The sequence below is a fragment of the Leucoraja erinacea genome, chromosome 5 (genome assembly GCF_028641065.1).
Source record: "Leucoraja erinacea ecotype New England chromosome 5, Leri_hhj_1, whole genome shotgun sequence".
NCBI lineage: Eukaryota > Metazoa > Chordata > Chondrichthyes > Rajiformes > Rajidae > Leucoraja > Leucoraja erinaceus.
In genome coordinates this window covers 54,383,657-54,403,744 of record NC_073381.1, presented here as the reverse complement: position 1 = coordinate 54,403,744, position 20,088 = coordinate 54,383,657, and the positions used below count along the sequence as shown (strand labels likewise).

At 43.3% G+C, this 20,088-nt stretch overlaps 1 protein-coding gene and 1 long non-coding RNA gene across 5 annotated transcripts in view; both read right to left on the bottom strand.

Moving 5' to 3' along the window:
• ptprk (protein tyrosine phosphatase receptor type K) overlaps positions 1-20,088 on the bottom strand; it is a 570,756-nt gene that overhangs the window by 524,935 nt on the left and 25,733 nt on the right. The gene's annotated exons all lie outside the window — the stretch shown is intronic.
• Positions 15,012-19,201, bottom strand: LOC129697267 (uncharacterized). The gene is made up of 2 exons (XR_008723482.1): positions 16,243-19,201; positions 15,012-16,188 (listed from the first exon to the last, which is right to left on the bottom strand). It is a non-coding gene; the product is annotated as an uncharacterized LOC129697267 (long non-coding RNA).

Here is a 20,088-nt window from a genome sequence, read left to right as displayed (position 1 = left end):
GGATTAACTGCAGGAATAATATTCCAAATTCCTTTTTTGGATTGTGGAGTTTTGTTGCTAAATTCATTCCTAATTAACATTCAGAAATGAGCCAGCTTCTTGAGCCTCTACAGTATGTGTGACGATGATAAACCCCAGAGGATTCCTGGGTTTTACTGGATTGGTGATATATTTCCAAGTCAGAATGGCCTAGAACCTGGAGTGGAACTTGTTCATGATGCCATCCCAGTGAGACCCCAGCCTTTTGTCCTGCAGGAGTTTCGAAGGCGGTCATCATAACCTCAGTGAGTTATCGCGCTTTGTATTGTGCATGGTACACCATGAAGAGAACAATGTTTAATGCAAAGAATGTGGTCTCATCAAACAGCTGTTTGTCCTAACTGGCTTCTAGTTGTGTGAGTGCTATTGGAGTGCTGCACTCAGTCTGAAGGGGTGACATAGATTCCTGTTGCCTACCAATTGAATTCTCCATCTCATTCCAACTTGTCTGCCTACGACTTCCTGGATTATCACAACAAGGCCAAACGCACGCTTGAGAAACAAGCCTTCACCTTCTGAATGTGCATGAGACTCGATATCGAATTCTGCAGATAAGTTGCTGTCTCTTTCTGAAATGGAACTGAACAGCTTTACCATAGATTATCTATCTATAATATTGGCTCAGGTTTCCTTCTCTCCATTAGCAAAACCTATGGTGCAATGCACTTCATGTTGATCCACATTTTGCAATATTCACCATTTGTTTGTGTTCTTTCATTTAATTCATGTCAGAGTTTTAATGCTCCCATGTGCATTTCTTCTCTCTGACATAATTTTATAGTTTCTATGTTCCTTTGTTCATGCTCTCTCCCTCTAACTGACCCCATTAGCCCAAGGACTGGCTGTCTCCACCTACATCTATCCACATGGCAACCATGCCTCACCTAATCATAGATATTGTCTATGTTTGAACCTTCCAACACATTCTACCATTAAAAACTAACTTTCTCTCTCAGACCCTGATAAAGGGTCATCAATCTGAAAATTAAACTATTTCCAGAGCTGCTCTTTGATCTGCTGAGTGCTTCCAGCATTTTATTTCTTAACTATTCTTGGTTGCTTGTTTAATGGTAAGGTAGACAAAAATGCTGGAGAAATTCAGCGGGCGAGGCAGCATCTATGGAGCGAAGGAATAGGTGATGTTTCGGGTCGAGACGCTTCTTCAGACTGATGTGGGGGTGGGGGTGGCAAGAAGAAAGGAAGAGAAGGAGACAGTGGGGTGTGGGAGAGCTGGGAAGGGGAAGGAGGGAGAAAGCAAGGACTACCTTAAATTGGTGAAGTCAATGTTCCTACCAATGTAAACTACCCAAGCGAAATATGAGATGCTGTTCCTCCAATTTGCGGTGGGACTCACTCTGGCCATGGAATTGGCCCAGGACAGAAAGGTCAGATACAGAATGGGAGGGGGAGTTGAGGTGCTGAGCCGAAAGGGGAGGAGATGGGAAGATGTGGCCAGTGGTGAGATCTCGTTGGAGGTGGCAAAAAAGTCGGAGGATTATCTGTTGTATGTGACGGCTGGTAGGGTGGAAGGTGAGGACAAGGGGGACTCTGTCCTTGTTACGAGTGGGGAGGATGGGGAGTGAGAGCGAAGCTACGGGATATAGGAGAGACTCCGGTGAGAACCTTAATGGTAAGGTTTTCATGAGACACTGGCCTATGAAGCTGCAGATTGGTGTCATACTACCATAAATGGTCAGAAGTCACCATGATTTGAGCTTCATGTTCTGCTTTGAGTTTATGCTATTAAACACCGTAGCAGTAAACACACATGAATGGTGTGAAAATGAGACTCAGCATCCACATGGACAGATGGTGGACAATACTCCCAATTAAAAAGGTTTAAGTACACATTTGATCTGATTGCATTAGCAGTCAATCTTCAGAGTTCCCAAGGCCAGTGGTGGGTGTGATATATTTTGGTATGTAGCTATATTATCTAACATTTTTATGTAAGCTAGCATCACGCAGAAGATGTGTTGTGCACTGAGTATTCAGCTTACATGTTATTTTTCAAATATCTGAAACCAAACCTAAACAATACTTAACCATCAGTGCCGATACAAATAGCAGAATCAGCTCCATTATTTATCCCCAACTTCACACAAAGAGACACAAGGCAATATTTAATGAGGCATAATTTTGTTTTCTTTGTGTTTCAGTCTTGCTGAATCATTTACATTGATAATATTCCAACTCAAACTGACAACAAAGAACTCTTTGTAACAACAATATTTTCTTTCAATTAATAGCTCAGTTCTTATACCTATGGCATTTCTGGATATTACTGCCGAGGAGAATCTAGCTGCAAGGTATAAAATGAAGTCAGACGCTAATTTACAATCTCATTCCATTACTTTCAGACAGCAAGTTCTGACAAAGCATTTTACATGCATACGACTTGAAAATCCCAAATCAGGTTTGTAATAACTCCTCCACGGAGTATTTAGCATGTGGGAGTTTCTCAACATAGTTGCTCAAACAGTAATTTCCCCCTGGTTGTGCAGCTATGCTAATTCATTTATTGACTGGCTGCAGCAGTTAAAATATGCTAATTTCTGTAATTGGGAAAGGAGGTCTGTCAATGTGAAGTCAGTGAAACAATGATAACCAGCCAAGTCTAATTGAATCCATTGATTTGTTCTGACAAAATGCACAGCCTCAACAGGTGTAATGTGCAACTAACCTAAACAACCCACTACCATTGTGAAAACCATTAGCCATCAATTACTACACTGGTCAAATAGCTAATACAGTCAGAAAAAGAGCATGATTTAATCTGACTATTTCTCACTACGTGGAGTGCATGTATACACTTGGTCCAACCTCATTACAAGACTGCTTACACCATTTAATTTTTTTTAGCATCCTGTGAAATGGTAAAGATACCACAGGAAGTAAACACGATACTAAGGGAGAATTGTGTCTGTACATTTACCTCCATAGATATTGCATGACCACTGAGTAAGCCCCAGGACGTTATTTATTGCAAAGAAGATGCAAAATCCTAGTGGGGTTTGCTAACAATCTAGGGTATGTTTAATTAAGGTGGTGGTGTTTTAATGGCATTAATATACAGAGGGATCCTGGGATGCAAGCTAATAGCTCCGTCAAAGGGTAAACATAAGTAGATAGGTGGTAAAGGCAGTTATTGCATACTTTCCTATAGTCGGGGCATATAATGCAAGAGTCAGGAAATCATGTTGCATCTTTATAAAACTTTCATTCAACCACATCTAGAGTATTGTGTGCTGCTCTGATCATCACATTCAAGTTCAAGTTCACTTATTTTGTCACATGGGCCAATTAAGGTACACTGATATTTGAGTTACCATGCAGCCATACAGTTAAAAGAACAAAATACACGATAGAACTTAACATAAACATCCACCACCACTGTGATGGAAGGCAATAAAGGTCAGTCAGTCTTCTTCCGTTTGTTCACCCGTGTTTAGGGCCTTGACCCTCCGTAGTTGCCGCTACGGACGGCCCGATGTACTACAAGCTTTCTCATCGGGATGATCGAAGCTCCAACTTCAGGACCAATGGAACACACTCTGCGGCTTGGCGTTCCCGAATCGGCCACTTTTATACCGAAGACCACAGCTTCTCGATGTTATAGGCCGCAGGCAGGCCAGCGGTCGGAGCTCTTCTCCGGCGATCCCCGGCAAGGGATCCCTGGCTCCGGGATGGAAAGTCCGCTACACGCCTGCTGCTGAAAGCGCCGCAGACCGCAGCTTCACAATGTTAAAGTTAGCAGGCGGGCGATCGGAGCCTTTCTTCTGGCTCCACGATGTTAAAGTCCGTGCCGCGCCTGCTGCTGAAGCTCTGGGCCGTCCTCGGGAAAGGCCACACCAATCCAAGTTGTTAGACCACGAGGGAGAAAATGTCGCATCTCCGCAGAGGTAAGTGACTGGAATTGGTTTCCCCCTATTCCCCTCCACCACCCCCCACATAAAAACCAAACCGAGAAACATCAACACATACATTTAGACATACTGAAACAAAAAGTCGAAATGACTGACACACTGCTGGCGAGGCTGCTGCTCACGGCTCAATCCGATGATGCACTCTATGAAGGATATGCAGGCTTTAAAGAAGGAGCAGGAGAGGGCCACTCCTTGATTGCAATGTATAACTTATATGATGTTGGACAAATTTGGGCTTAAAATTACTGGAGCATCAGAGGCCAGGGAAAGACCTGATTGAGTATTATAAAATTATGAGGCAAATATTGAGAAGATCACCACAGTTGTGTGTGTGTGTGTGTGTGTGTGTGTGTGTGTGTGTGTGTGTGTGTGTGTGTGTGTGTGTGTGTGTGTGTGTGTGTGTGTGTGTGTGTGTGTGTGTGTGTGTGTGTGTGTGTGTGTGTGTGTGTGTGGTTTGTTGGGGGAAAACGGTGTGTGAGCGGGGGGTTGTGAAAAGACGGGGGTAGAGCCAAGGGGGAGGAGGGGGGCATCACGGGGAGGAGCCAGCGAGGGGGATGAAGGTGGAATTGACGTTGCGATGGGGACTCACAGCGGTCGCCGGTCGTTCTCCTTCGCCGGGATCAGAGTCCCCGCTTTCCATTTGGCGACATCGGCAACATCTCCGACTTCACGCTGGGCTGGGTCTCCGACTCTACCTGGGTCTCCCACGCTGGGCTGGGATGGGCAGGATCTCCTACGCTGGGCTGGGTCTTTGACACTGGGCTGCTTGGGGCTGGGCTGGGCTACTTCAGGTCCCTCCGAAAGTCCGGTTGGAAACGTCCGCCGGCCATTCTCAGCTCCAGTATGGCCGCGATGGCGCAGGAAGGGGCAAACCATCTCAGAGAGTGACGGGGAAGAGACTAATCCCCGCGCGTTGACTGGCAGAAAAGGTCGATCTGCGCACACACGTTTTTTTAGATTTTTAAACCTCGCTGACTTTTACGACATTCAACCGATCGGAACGAAACGGCACACTCGCAGTTCAGGAGAATGGTGAGTGAACTGGCAAAAAACCGTAGCCCTCTCACGAACCGTTTTTGCACAAATAGAAAGACCGCCAAACCAGAAGATAATAATATCAGAGTTTTAGTTATGTATAGCTTACATACATTCTTTGAGGATTGGACAGGGTAGATGCTGGAAAAATGTTCCCGATGTTGGGGGAGTCCAGAACCAGGGGTCACAGTTTAATGATAAGGGGTAGGCCATTTTGGACTGAGATAAGGAAAAAAAAATCACCCAGAGAGTTTGTGGAATTCTCTGCCACAGAAGGCAGTGGGGGCCAATTCACTTGATGTTTTCAAGAGAGATTTAACTCTTAGGGCAAAGGGAATGAAGGGGTACAGGGAAAAAGCCGGAACGTGGGTACTGGTTTTGGATGATCATATTGAATGGCAGTGCTGGCTCGAAGGGTCGAATGGCTTACTCCTGCACCTATTTTCTATGTTTCATTAGTTACCTCTTCCAGGGCGACATCAAAGTCCTTGTTACAATCACTTCGTTCCTTGGGCAGGCCACGTCGTTTACACACCCAACAAAACACTCAAAACAAATTATGCATTCAGATTTATATCACAGCGTCTCTTAAATAAATACATCCCCACTGATACATATTCACTAAAGAGGCAATTTGTAGTGCTTATTCTCAAAATTAAACAATATATAATGGCAGATATGTAAATATGTCAAAATCCACTATCCAAATTAAGCATCCAACAATACAATTGCAATTATTGATTTGGTTCTTCTAAACAGATTTGTGCTTTGCAAAGTGTGCTTAATGTCCTGTGACTAATGAGGCAAATTGTTATTCACTGAATGCCTGCCATTTTGCTGTGTGTAATTCGAAAACAATACAATAATGTTAACGCATCTTCATTGAAATACTCACTACCTAAATTATAATACCAATAAACCTTCATGGCAGAACTGATGGCAAGTAACCAAAAATAGCCCATTTTGTCCTGCTATGAAGACAATAAATTTAATCCTCTCCAATAAGTGAAAAGATCCTGGAATCCATTGACACCACTGCGTAGCTCAGTTGAACGAGTAAAATGCTTGCCTCTCGAGGTTGAATCACAGCACTGAGGATACAGATTTAGGAATATAACATCATATTCTCCTACTCATTACACTGCAATGAAAAAAACATTCCAGTTTTATTATTTTAAAATAAATCTTGTTCTCCATATATGACCTAATATTTGATTTAGATATGGGCTTCTTTGAAAGCTGTTTGGTTTGCCCCCATTAACTTCCACACAATTCCTTTGCTTGTAATAAAAATGTTTAATGATGCACCAACTCCCACAATACCTCAATATTTGCTGTCTGCCTGCTACCAGCATTTTACTTTTATGTGTGTATTTCATGTATGTGGGATTCATTCATCCTTTCCGCTCAAAGACCAGACAAGAAAACTGTTTTGTTTTCCTTTGTGTTCATAATGGACAACAACTGGTTGTAAGCACTCTCCAGTTCTATATGAGTGACTCCACGCAGAAATGTATCTCTCAACCGTTTTATACTATCCAACTGGATTGTTAATCTGAAAGCTACTTAATTATAGCAAAGGCTTTGAAATCAAAAGACAGCTAACCAACACCATCACTGGGCAAGTTGCCAGATCATAAAAGCAATAGCAAAGAGATAAGATCAATGGAGATAAAATTAAGTGTTTGGAAAAGACAGGAAAATAAGATTACACGTCCGACAACGTTTAATGGTTTTGATTTTTTTTAATGCAGCAGGTTAACACAAATAAATTGAGCTGGTTTATTTGTTCGCACTGTAGCAGATCTATTCAATTACTTTTTGGTGCACTAAAAAGATTGGCATTGCTCATTTCAAATGCAAATCAACTTTATTTATTTCCCAAGTACCAAGTTCAAGGCAATGTGGCACAGTGGTGCCATAACTGGGTTCAATCTCTACTGCAAACTAGTTTTCACGTTCTTCCTGAAAAAGCATGCATTTCTTCTGAATGCTCGGGTTTTCACCCATATCCCAAAGGCCTGTGGGCTGGTAATAAGCGAATTCGTTATTCCAACTGCGCATGCCCAGGTCAGAGATAGCTCACTATAAACATTCTCGGCAACTGTTGTGCTGCGTTGTGTGCAGGCTTGCGTTTCGCCGTGGCGGGGTCAGGCTCAGGTCTCCGGCCTCACCCACTCAATTTCTCCAGCATTTTTATCTACCTTCTGACATGAGGAAGTCATTTAAAGACCAGCTGCATAGAGCTCAAGACCATCATGTTCCTGACAGGATGGAAGATGCAAAGCGCAAGGTTCAGAAACCTACTTGTGAACAATATTGTAAAGTTAGTCAAAATGAAAAAAAGCTGAAGTCACACAAGACATTTAAGGAATACTAGACCAAGTGCAGACCCGTTGGGTCTGCTCCCCCAACGCAGCTGTTCCCTACCCGTAGCCCCCATGGGAGACGTGGTCCTCCAACTCAAGCAGCTCAGGAATCAGCAGTGCGGCTGATTTTAAATGGCGTCTGTGAGGCAAGATGCGGGAGCCAGCAGCGTTATGGTCGCCGGCCAGCAGGAGGCGACAAAATGAGTGAGTGGGGGGGGGGGAGTGGATACTTGGAATGAAAAATGAAATCTCTTCCAAAATGGAAAAAATCAGAGCGTTTGTGGGTCGGGTGTTGTCGTGGCAACGAATCAAAGATTGGCAGCCACAAGTCAGGCAGAAACACACACAGCCGGCAGCGACAGACAGACAGACAGACAGACAGACAGACAGACAGACAGACAGACAGACAGACAGACAGACAGACAGACAGACAGACAGACAGACAGACAAAGGACGCAAGAAAGAAATTGCTCAAGGAATTAGAAAGGCCAGACAGCCAAAAAATATCCTTGGCGAGTGGGATCAAGCAGAATCGAGAAGCATTTTGCAAATACCTGAATAGCAAGAGAGGAGCTAGGGAAATGGTGGATCTTCTCAAGGACAAAGGAGGAAATTTATGTTATTTCACATATTTATGAACAACTAATAGACAATAGGTACAGGAGTTGGCCATTCAGCCCTTCGAGCCAGCACCGCCATTCAATATCATCATGGCTGATCATCCACAATCAGTACCCCGTTCCTGCCTTCTCCCCATATTCCTTGACTCCGCTATCTTTAAGAGCTCTGTCTAGCTTTTGAAAGCATGATTGGGGATGATCAGCAATGATCACATTGAATGGCGGTGCTGGCTCGAAGGGCCAAATGGCCTACTCCTGCCCCTATTGTCTATTGTTACTGCATCCTTACTTCCAGTGACTGATGAACAAGGACCCCCAGATCCCATTTTATTTCCCCTTTTCCCAATTTGACACAATTTAGATAATAATCTGCCTTCCTGCTTTTGCCACCAAAGTGGGTAACCTCACATTTATCCACATTAAACTGCATCTGCCCACTCATCCAATCTGTCCAAGTCACCCTGCATCCTCATAGCATCCTCCTCACAGTTCACACTGCCATCCAGCTTTGTGTCACCTGCAAATTTTCTAATGTTACTTTTAATCCCTTCATCTAAATCATGATTATATATTGTAAATAGCTGCGGTCCTAGCACTGTGCCTTGCCGTACCCCACTAGTCACTGCCTGCCATTCGGAAAGGAACCTGTTAATCCCTACTCTTTGTTTCCCGTCTGCCAACCAATTATCTATCCATGTCAACACCATACCGCCAATAATATGTGCTCTAATTTTGCCCACTAATCTCCCATGCGGGACCTTATCAAATGATTTCTGAAAGTTCAGGTACACTACATCCACTGGCTCTCCCTTGCCCATTTTCCCAGTTACATCCTCAAAAAATTACAGAAGATTAGTCAAGCATGATTTCCCCTTCGTAAATCCATGCTGACTCGGACCAATCCTGCCGCTGCCATCCAAATGTGCCACTATTTCATCTTTTATAATTGACTCCAGCATCTTCCCCACCACTGATGTCAGGCTAACTGGTCCATAATTCCCTGTTTTCTCTCTCCCTCCTTTCTTAAAAAGTGGCATAACAATTAACTATCCTACAATCCACAGGAACTGATCCTGAATCACAAGAACATTGGAAAATGATCACCAATGCGTCCACGATTTCTAGAGCCACTTCCTTAAGTACCCTGGAATGCAGACCATCAGGCCCTGGGGATTTATCAGCCTTCAGTCCCATCAGTCTACTCAACCTACATTTCCTGCCTAATGTAAATTTCCTTCAGTTCCTCCGTCACCCTGGATCGTCTGGCCACTCGTACATCAGGGAGATTGTGTCCTCCTTAGTGAAGACAGATCCAAAGTACCTGTTCAACTCGTCTGCCATTTCCTTGTTCTCCATAATAAACACGCCCTTTTCAATCTTCAAGGGTCCAAATTTTGGTCTTAACTAAAATTTTCCTCTTCACATGCCTAACGAAGCTTTTACTATCCTGCTTTATATTCTTGGCTAGCTTACCTTCGTACCTCATCTTTTCTCCCTGTATTGCCTTTTTAGTTATCTTCTGTTGCTCTTTAAAATTTACCCAATCCTCTGGCTTCTCACACACCTTTGCTATGTTATACTTCTTCTCTTTTACATTTATACTGTCCCTGACTTCCCTTGTCAACCACGGTCACCCCTTACTGATGATAAACAGATACCGGTATGCCAGCACCAAACACAGTCAATCAATGAGAAAAAATATGTACAAATCCAGAACAACAAATGTACCCCCGGGGTGGGCAAAATTTACCCTCGGGGGTAAATTACCCCAGGTTAGGAACCTTTGTTCTAAACCATGTGGATTATTAACAAAGTGGTGTTGGATGTCTCTGGAAAATATAAAGGTGGGTAAGGCCCCATGGCCCATTGATACTCCACCCAGGATACAAGGGAAAGCAAGAGAAGAGACTGCTGGAGCTCCGACAATGATCTTTGCATGATCATCAACTATGAGCCAGGCAGGAAAATAACCCATGTTATTCCTTCAAGCCAGCAACAAGGATAAACCAACAAATTATGGGCCAGTGATCCTTACAATAGTGATAGGGATATTATTGAAAATTCTTGGGGATGAGAATTACTCAAGAGATTGTCAGTATGGCTTTGTGCAGGGAAGGTCATATCTCACAAATTTAATTGAGCTATTTGAGGAAACTATTTACCTGGTCAAGGATAGGACAGGGATTGCTGTCTCCATGGACTTTTGTAATGTGGCAAGTTGGTACACTGTATCCAAAATTTGCTGTCATGGAAGACAGGACAATGGTGGCATCGTGTTTTTTTCTGACTGGAGGTTTGCAACCATTGGTTTTCCCGCAGGATCATTGTTGAGATCGCTAATGTTTATAACGCAAAAGATTTACATGAAAACATTGATGGCCAGATTAGTAAATTTGCAGATATCAGAAAAATTGGTAGAGTTGCAGATAGTGAGCAAGGATGTCAAATAATACAGCAAGGTACACAATATATCAGGTGGAAATTGGGGTGGAGCAATGGTACAAGGCATTTAATCCAGAAGAGAGTGATGCGATCCACATTTGGAGGTCAAATGCAAGACAATTTAAGTATACAGCTAATGGCAGGATTCTTCGGAGTATTGATGTTCAAAAGTCTACAGTTCTGAAAATGATGACAAATTAATGGGTGATTAAGGAGGTGTACAGCAAGCTCATCTTCATCAATCATGACATGGAGTCTAAAAGTTTACGTCACGTTGCAGCTGTCTAAAAACGTTGGTTCGGCCACGTCTGTCATATTGTGTGAAATTCAGTTGCCCCAATAATGGACAAATGTAGATGCTTTGGAGGGTCTAAAACATGTCCACCAGGATGTTGCCTGGATTGGCATTTATAAGAAATGAACAAACATAATTGTTTTCTCTGGAACATCAGAGACTGAAACCGATCTGATAAAAATACATTAAATAATTAGTATAGATAGGGTTGAAAGTCTTCCCCCCCCCCCCCGGATGGAAATGTCAAACACTAGAGGGCATGGATTTAAGGTGAGATGGGGAAAATTTAGAGGAGATTTGTTATTTGAACACAGAGAGTGGTACATGTCTGGAATGGGCTGACAAGGAAAGAGATAAAAGAGATACAATAACATTTAAGAGGCTAGCCAAATCTGTGAGCTGGCAGGGAATAGAGAGATGTGGATCATGTGCAGGTGGATGGGATTAGTTTAAATTGGAATCATGGGCAGTGAAGGTGTGGTAGGCTGAACCTGGTGTGCCATGCTGTTTTATGATTTGTTTGCAAAGCGCTAACAAATTGAGTACAGAACATAGATAAGAGCACATTTTATTTATTTTTTAAACTGCTTTACCCTAGTAATTAAAAGGAAAGTTGAAAACTGTCAATTTCATCAATTAATTGAAATCAATGTGCAGGAATAGGTTAATGGGTCCAAAAGAATCAGTGCTCACAAAAATCATGGTTGAAATAATATTGCACCTTTGTACCAACAGCTAATGAATTAAAATTCACTGATGTGTAACAAGATTGATAGTTTTCTATTAATAAATTATGATACCAGTATATTGTATGACAGAAGTAACTGATTAAATTCACCAGCTGTCATTGTCATTGATCAAAAGTCACTGTTCTCTGTTGGTTTCCAGCGGTATCTAGGTAGGACTGCCAGCAGGAGCAGGCAGCCCAACACTGTGGACAAGTCCTGCAGCAATATTACAAAGTCCTCAGCACTGTGATGTAGAATCAAACCAGAGCTGCAGGGGATCAATTGTTGGCAGAAGATTATAACCAGTGAACCAGGAAAGCAGCCACAAACAGCCAACAGCAAATTTAGCATGCAGACAACTTTAGAATCCACAAGGCACCTGTGACGAGCGAGCCAAATAACTCGCACAGCACAACAACCCATGAAACAGATCAAATACACCCATTTACTCTATCAGATCATATTTACGCTACTTGACCTTCGTATTTCAAAAGCATATCGTCATTCCTTCATTATGCATCTTGAATAACTAGGTGAATAATATCGCAAAAGGTTCAATTTACCAAGGGATTATGGTATTCAGACAAACTTTAAGGAAAAACTTTGGAATACTGGATTTAAAATATACACGGATTTAACCATATAACCATATAACAATTACAGCACGGAAACAGGCCATCTCGGCCCTATAAGTGCCGAACAACTTTTTTTCCCTTAGTCCCACCTGCCTGCACTCGTACCATAACCCTCCATTCCCTTCTCATCCATATGCCTATCCAATTTATTTTTAAATGATACCAACGAACCTGCCTCCACCACTTCCACTGGAAGCTCATTCCACACCGCTACCACTCTCTGAGTAAAGAAGTTCCCCCTCATGTTACCCCTAAACTTCTGTCCCTTAATTCTGAAGTCATGCTCTCTTGTTTGAATCTTCCCTATTCTCAAAGGGAAAAGCGTGTCCACATCAACTCTGTCTATCCCTCTCATCATTTTAAAGACCTTTATCAAGTCCCCCCTTAACCTTCTGCGCTCCAGAGAATAAAGACCTAACTTATTCAACCTATCTCTGTAACTTAGTTGTTGAAACCCAGGCAACATTCTAGTAAATCTCCTCTGTACTCTCTCTATTTTGTTGACATCCTTCCTATAATTGGGCGACCAAAATTGTACACCATACTCCAGATTTGGTCTCACCAATGCCTTGTACAATTTTAACATTACATCCCAGCTTCTATACTCAATGCACTGATTTATAAAGGCTAGCATACCAAAAGCTTTCTTTACCACCCTATCTATATGAGATTCCACCTTCAAGGAACTATGCACGGTTATTCCCAGATCCCTCTGTTCAACTGTATTCTTCAATTCCCTACCATTTACCATGTACATCCTATTTTGATTTGTCCTGCCAAGGTGTAGCGCCTCACATTTATCAGCATTAAACTCCATCTGCCATCTTTCAGCCCATTTTTCCAAATGGCCTAAATCACTCAGTAGACTTTGGAAATCCTCTTCATTATCCACAACACCCCCTATCTTGGTATCATCTGCATACTTACTAATCCAATTTACCACACCTTCATCCAGATCATTGATGTACATGACAAACAACAAAGGACCCAACACAGATCACCGAGGCACCCCACTAGTCACCTGCCTCCAACCCGATAAACAGCCGTCCACCATTACCCTCTGGCTTCTCCCATTCAGCCACTGTTGAATCCATCTTGCTATTCCTGCATTTATACCCAACAGTTGAACGTTCTTAACCAACCTTCCATGAGGAACCTTGTCGAAGGCCTTACTAAAGTCCATATAGACAACATCCACTGCTTTACCCTCGTCAATTTCCCTAGTAACCTCTTCAAAGAATTCAAGAAGATTAGTCAAACATGACCTTCCAGGCACAAATCCATGTTGACTGTTCTTAATCAGACCCTGTTTATCCAGATGCTTATATATATTATCTCTAAGTATCTTTTCCATTAATTTGCCCACCACTGAAGTCAAACTAACAGGTCTATCATTGCTAGGTTTACTCTTAGAACCCTTTTTAAACAATGGAACAACATGCGCAGTACGCCAATCCTCGGGGACTATTCCCATTTCTAATGACATTTGAAATATTTCTGTCATAGCCCCGGCTATTTCTACACTAACTTCCCTCAATGTCCTAGGGAATATCCTGTCAGTACCTGGAGACATCCACTTTTATATTTTTCAAAAGTGTCAGTACTTCTTTTACTTATTTGAACCTCATAGTATCCATAGCTACTCTACTAGTTTCCCTTACCTCACATAATTCAATATCCTTCTCCTTGGTGAATACTGAAGAAAAAGATTGTTCAATATCTCCCCCATCTCTTTTGGCTCTGCAGATAGCTGCCCATTCTGTCTCTCCAATGGACCAATTTTATCCCTCGTTATCCTTTTGCTATTAATATAGCTGTAGAAACCCTTTGGATTTACTTTCACCTTACTTGCCAAAGCAACCTCATATCTTCTTTTAGCTTTTCTAATTTCTTTCTTAAGATTCTTTTTACATTCCTTATACTCCTCAAGCACCTCATTTACTTCATGCTGCCTATAATTATTGTAGATCTCCCTCTTTTTCCGAACAAGATGTCCAATTTCCCTTGAAAACCAGGGCTCTTTCCAATTTTTACTGTTTCCTTTCAACCGAACAGGAACATAAAGATTCTGTACTCTTAAAATTTCCCCTTTAAATGTCCTCCATTTCTCTTCTACATCTTTCCCATAAAACAAAATGTCCCAGTTCACTCCTTTTAAATCAACTCGCATCTCATCAAAGTTAGCCCTTCTCCAATCAAAAATCTCAACCCTAGGTTCAGTTCTGACCCTCTCCATAATGATATTGAAACTAATGGTATTGTGATCACTGGACCCGAAGTGCTCCCCAACGCATACCTCTGCCACCTGTCCCGTTTCATTTCCTAACAGGAGGTCCAGCATTGCCCCTCCTCTATGTATTGCTGCAAAAAAACTATCCTGCACACATTTTACAAACTCCAACCCATCCAGCCCATTTACCGAATGTGTTTCCCAGTCTATGTGTGGAAAGCTGAAATCTCCCACAATCACTACCTTGTGCTTACTACTAATATCTGCTATCTCCTTACATATTTGCTCTTCCAATTCTCGTTCCCCGTTTGGCAGTCTATAATACACCCATAAGTGTTGCTACACCTTTCCCACTTCTCAGTTCCACCCAAATAGTCTCCCTAGATGAGCCTTCCAATCTATCCTGCCAAAGCACTGCTGTAATATCTTCCCTGACTAGCAATGCAACACCTCCACCTCTTGCCCCTCCAATTCTATCACACCTGAAGCAACGAAATCCTGGAATATTTAGTTTCCAATCACAGCCCTCCTACAACCATGTTTCACTGATCGCCACAACATCATACTTCCAGGTGTCTATCCAGACTCTAAGCTCATCCACCTTTCTTACAATGCTCCTAGCATTAAAATATGCACATTTAAGAAACCCCCCGTCTCTTATTCTCTGTTTATTTCCTTTTTTTTCTTTCTCCTTGTGTCCGAGTGCTTCCCTTTTCTGCTTCCTGCCTCCCATTCCGTCTACTAGTTTTTGCTATTTGAGTTCCTCGCCCCAACCATTCTAGTTTAAAGTCTCCCCAGTAGCCTTTGCAAATTTCCCCGCCAGGAAATTGGTCCCCCTCGGGTTCAAGTGCAACCCATCCTTTCTGTACAGGTCCCACCTTCCCCAAAAGAAGTCCCAATGATCCAGGAACTCGAATCCCTGCCCTCTGCACCAGTCTTTCAGCCACGCATTTATCCTCCACCTAGCTCCATTCCTACTCTCACTGTCGCGTGGCACAGGCAGTAATCCTGAGATTGTTACCTTTTTGGTCCTTTTTCTTAACTCTCCTCCCAACTCCCTAAATCCTCCCTTCAGGACCTCTTCCCTTTTTTTACCCATGTCATTGGTACCTATATGTACCACGACCTCAGTCTCCTCTCCCTCTGATTTAAGGATATCTTAGATGCGTTGAGACACGTCAGAGACCTTGGCACCAGGGAGGCAGACCACCATCCTGGTCTCCCGACTGCATCCACAGAATCGTCTATCCGACCCCCTAACAATAGAGTCACCAATTACTATTGCCCTCTTCTTTTTTTCCCTACCTTTTGGAGCAACAGGGCCGGTCTCTGTGCTGGAGGCCCGTCCGCTGTCGCTACCCCTGGGTAGGCTGTCAACCCCATCCGTACTCAAACAGGAGTACTTATTTGCAAAGTGTACCGACATTGGAGTACTCACTCGTTCCTGCCTCTGCCCCTTGCCCTTCCTTAGCGTGACCCACGTCTCTCTCCCGCGGTTTTGGAGTGACCACCTCCCTATAACTCCCCTCTATGACCTCCTCACTCTCCCTGATCAGACAGAGGTCATGTAGCTGCTGCTCCAGGATCCTAATACGGTCTCTTAGGAGCCCCATCTCGCTGCACCTGGTGCAGATGTGGACGTCTGGAGGGCCATCCGACACCATGACCTCCCACATCTGACATCCAGAACAGTACACTGCTCTGACTGTCATTCTCCCGCCTTACCCTGGATCCGATACCAGTATAATACAATAGAAACTGCTGGGAGAAATCAGCAGGTATCTGACTCACAACAGCTGCTCCCTCTTGACCTTTAAACTGCACCTTTATTATATAAACAAAAAGCACTGTACCTTTAGCCCACTGTACCTTTACTAAAGCACTGCACCTTTACTAAAGCACTGTACCTTTAGTCCACTGTACCCTTAGCTCACTGTACCTTTACTAAAGCACTATACCTTTAACCAGAAAGCACAAATGCTAACCTGAGGTTTTCCTACACAAGGGAGCTTATGATTGTAATTCCTAAATAAAGTTTAATATCACGTAATTTACCTCTCCATCTGGATGTGTATTATATGGAAGATATGCAACCAAGTATGCCAATAAAAATATCCAGAAAAACACCTGCACTTCATGATTCTGAAGTTGAACTTTCTACAACCTAACCTTTCAAAATTCCATTTGGAGGAAGATCCAGAAATTAGAGATGCAAAGGGACTTGGGAATGTTGGTGCAGGATTCACAAAATGTTAATTTGCAAGTAGAATCAGACGCAAGGAAGTCAAATGCAATGTTAGTATTTATTTTGAGTATATAAAAACAGGGGATTGTAAGATTATGAAAACAGGAGCATTGTGAGCAGTTTTGGGCAAGTGCAAGGAACAAAGGGTCAGTAGATGGACAGACAATAGACAACAGAAAATAGGTGCAGGAGTAGGCCATTCGGCCCTTCGAGCCAGCACCGCCATTCAATGTGATCATGGCTGGTCATCCCCAATCAGTACCCTGTTCCTGCCTTCTCTCCACATCCCCCAACTCCGCTATCTTTAAGAGCCCGATCAAGCTCTCTCTCGAAAGTATCCAGAGAACCAGCCTCCACCGCCCTTTGAGGCAGAGAATTCCACAGACTGACAACTCCCTGTGAGAAAAAGTGTTTCCTCGTCTCCTTTCTATGGTTTACCCCTTATTCTTAAACTGTGGTCCCTGGTTCTAGACTCCCCCAACATCGGGAACATGTTTCCTGCCTCTAGCGTGTCCAAACCCTTAATAATCTTATATGTTTCAATAAGATACCCTCTCATCCTTCTAAACTCCAGAGTATACAAGCCCAGCCGCTCCATTCTCTCAGCATACCACAGTCCCGCCATCCCAGGAATTAACCATGTAGACCTACGCAGCACTCCATCAATAGCAAGAATGTCTCAAATACTTGCACACAATACTCCAGGTGTGGTCTCTCTAGGGCCCCATACACCTGCAGAAGGACCTCTTTGCTCCTACTCAACTCCTCTTGTTATGAAGGCCAACATGCCATTCACTTTCTTCACTGCCTGCTGTACTTGTATGCTTACTTTCATTGACTGATGAACAAGGACCCCCGGATCCCGTTGTATTTCCCCTTTTCCCACCTTGACACCATTTAGACAATAATCTGCCTTCCTGTTTTTGTTACCAAAGTGGATAACCACACATTTATCCACATTAAACTGCATCTGCCATGCATCTGTCCACTCACCCAATCTGTATGTCACCCTGCATTCTCATAGCATCCTCCTCACAGTTCACACTGCCACCCAGCTTTGTATCATCTGAAAATTTGCTAATGTTACCTTGAATCCCTTCATCTAAATCATTGATGTATATTGTAATTAGCTGCAGTCCCAGCACAGAGCCTTGCGGTACCCCACTAGTCACTGCCTGCCATTCTGAAAGGGACCTGTTAATCCCTACTCTTTGTTTCCCGTCTGCCAACCAATTTTGTCTGCCATCCTGCTTGCTTGCTAGATTTTCACTTACTGTAACTACAGGAAAAATGTTCCCGATGTTGGGGAAGTTCAGAACCAGGGGTCACAGTTTAAGAACAAAGGATTGACCAGTTAGGACTGAAATAAGGACAAACTTTCTTCACAAAGAGAGTTGTGAATCTGTGGAATCCTCTGCCACAGAAGGCAGTGGAGGCCAATTCACTGGATGTTTTCAAGAGAGTTACATTTAGCTTGGGGCGAGCAAAATCAAGGGATATGGGGAGAAAAGCAGGAAAGAGGTACTGATTTTAGATGAACAGCCATGATCCTATTGAATGGCAGTGCTGGCTCGAAGGGCCGAATGGCCTATTCCTGCACCTATTTTGCTTAAGTATATGGCAATAGAACTCGACCGCTTGATTTTGAAATATTCATGCATGGTGGAGGCATAATTTAGTCATAAAGTGATAGTGTGAATACAGGCCCTTCGGCGCAACTTGCCCACACCTGCCAACATGTTCCAGATACACTACTTGCTTTTGGTCCATATCCCTTCAAACCTGTCCTATTCATGTATCAGTCTATCAGTTTCTTAAATGTTTTTCCCATTGTGTCCAAAACCTACTTATCTGACAATTTCATGGTTTATTTCTCGAGTTATTAATGAAAATGTTTAAAAATTACTTTGAATATAAAGTGGTTTTTACTTTAAAATCATTCCTCAGAGCTTCCAACACACTTTGATACAAAGTTGCAAGACAGGAACACTGGCACCACTCTGAACGTTTCAGCTCAATGGCATCTCACAGCAAGTGCGCCCGACATTTGCAACAATGTTGCCATCATAGCTCCTGGTAGGACAGGAGGGGGAGGGTCAATTGGTATTGCAATTGTGGATTGATTTTATTTTCAACTCCGGTGCATGGGGAGGCTCACGAGCTACAATATTTGCTGAGGAGTGCTCGAATCTTACCTTCGGCAATGGGTTGAGTTGGAGGACCACGCCTGCCGTGGGGGACGGGGACGGGTGCGTTGGGGGAGCAGACCCAACGGTCTGCACTTGTTCTAGTATAACACTAAAATTCAAATAGCTACTTTGCATGCACAAATGTAAAGGGGGAAAGTTTTCAGTTATGAAGACATTTATGATTTAAATGATGTGCCCAACTCAGCCAATTACCATCCTTTTGCAAAAGGGAAGATTTTAATTTATTACAGTATCATTACTAAACACTTGGGTTTGTCTCGATTATATTTTATGGTCACGTGTACCTAGGTACAGAGAAATGCTTTGTTTTCCATATAACCCAGCAACCTCTTACAGCAGACCTCACCTAGGCAATACACAAACGGCGCAGACAAAGTTCATTGAACAGTTTTATCTTCGCTCGTAGTGGTGAACCAGGCCTGTTGCTGCACATGGCCCCCCCCCCCCCCCCCCCCCCCCCTGCCAGTTCCCCCCTTGGTTGTCCATGGCCCCATCGGGTCTCCCTTTCGTTTTTGGCGGCGTGGGTCCCCCCTCGCTCTCAACCGTCCACCTTGCTCTCGATGCTGCCTGACCCATTGAGTTACTCCTGCACATTGTCTTTTTTGTTTTGTAAACCAGCATCTGCAGATCCTGGTGACCCCTTTACTTAGCTTGCCCAGAGTTCACAGTGCTCCCAAGCAGTATTTTCCAGAGAGGTAGTCGCTGTTCATGGTTGGGCAATGGAAAGGTACCGCTTCTATGCTACATCTCAATTGTTAACTACAACACATTTTCTAAATTACATTTTTATAAATGAGGGGAGGGGGGTTGGGCTCTTTCCTGTTGGATTGACGTGCACTTGTGCTATGAGAATATTACCTGCCACTCATGAATTTAAATGACAGATCTTACAATACTTGCTGTGTCTACTTAGTTTACAAACAGGATAGTTGCTCAAATGTCAAATGGTAAAGATAAATCAAATCACATAATTCTTCCCCAATGCCATATGAAGATCTGCTCCCTTGCTGTCAATAACATTGCCCACCTTTAATCTGTCTCATCACACCCTCTCTTCCATTACCCTCTTCTGATCCCATGTCTGGCCCCAGCCCCAACCCCTGCCATGGTTTCACCGTCCTCGCTGACCTCCATTCAGGCACTGAGTTGTCTGTCCTCAGCACAACCGCCTTTCTACTTTTGTGTCTGTACTTCCACATGCTCAGAGCCTGCTGTGATGTTTATTTCTTCTTCTGTTGCCTCCATGCCACAACTTTCCATCTATTTATTTGGCAACGAGTCCTCACCCTCCACTGATTATCTTTTTCCTCCATC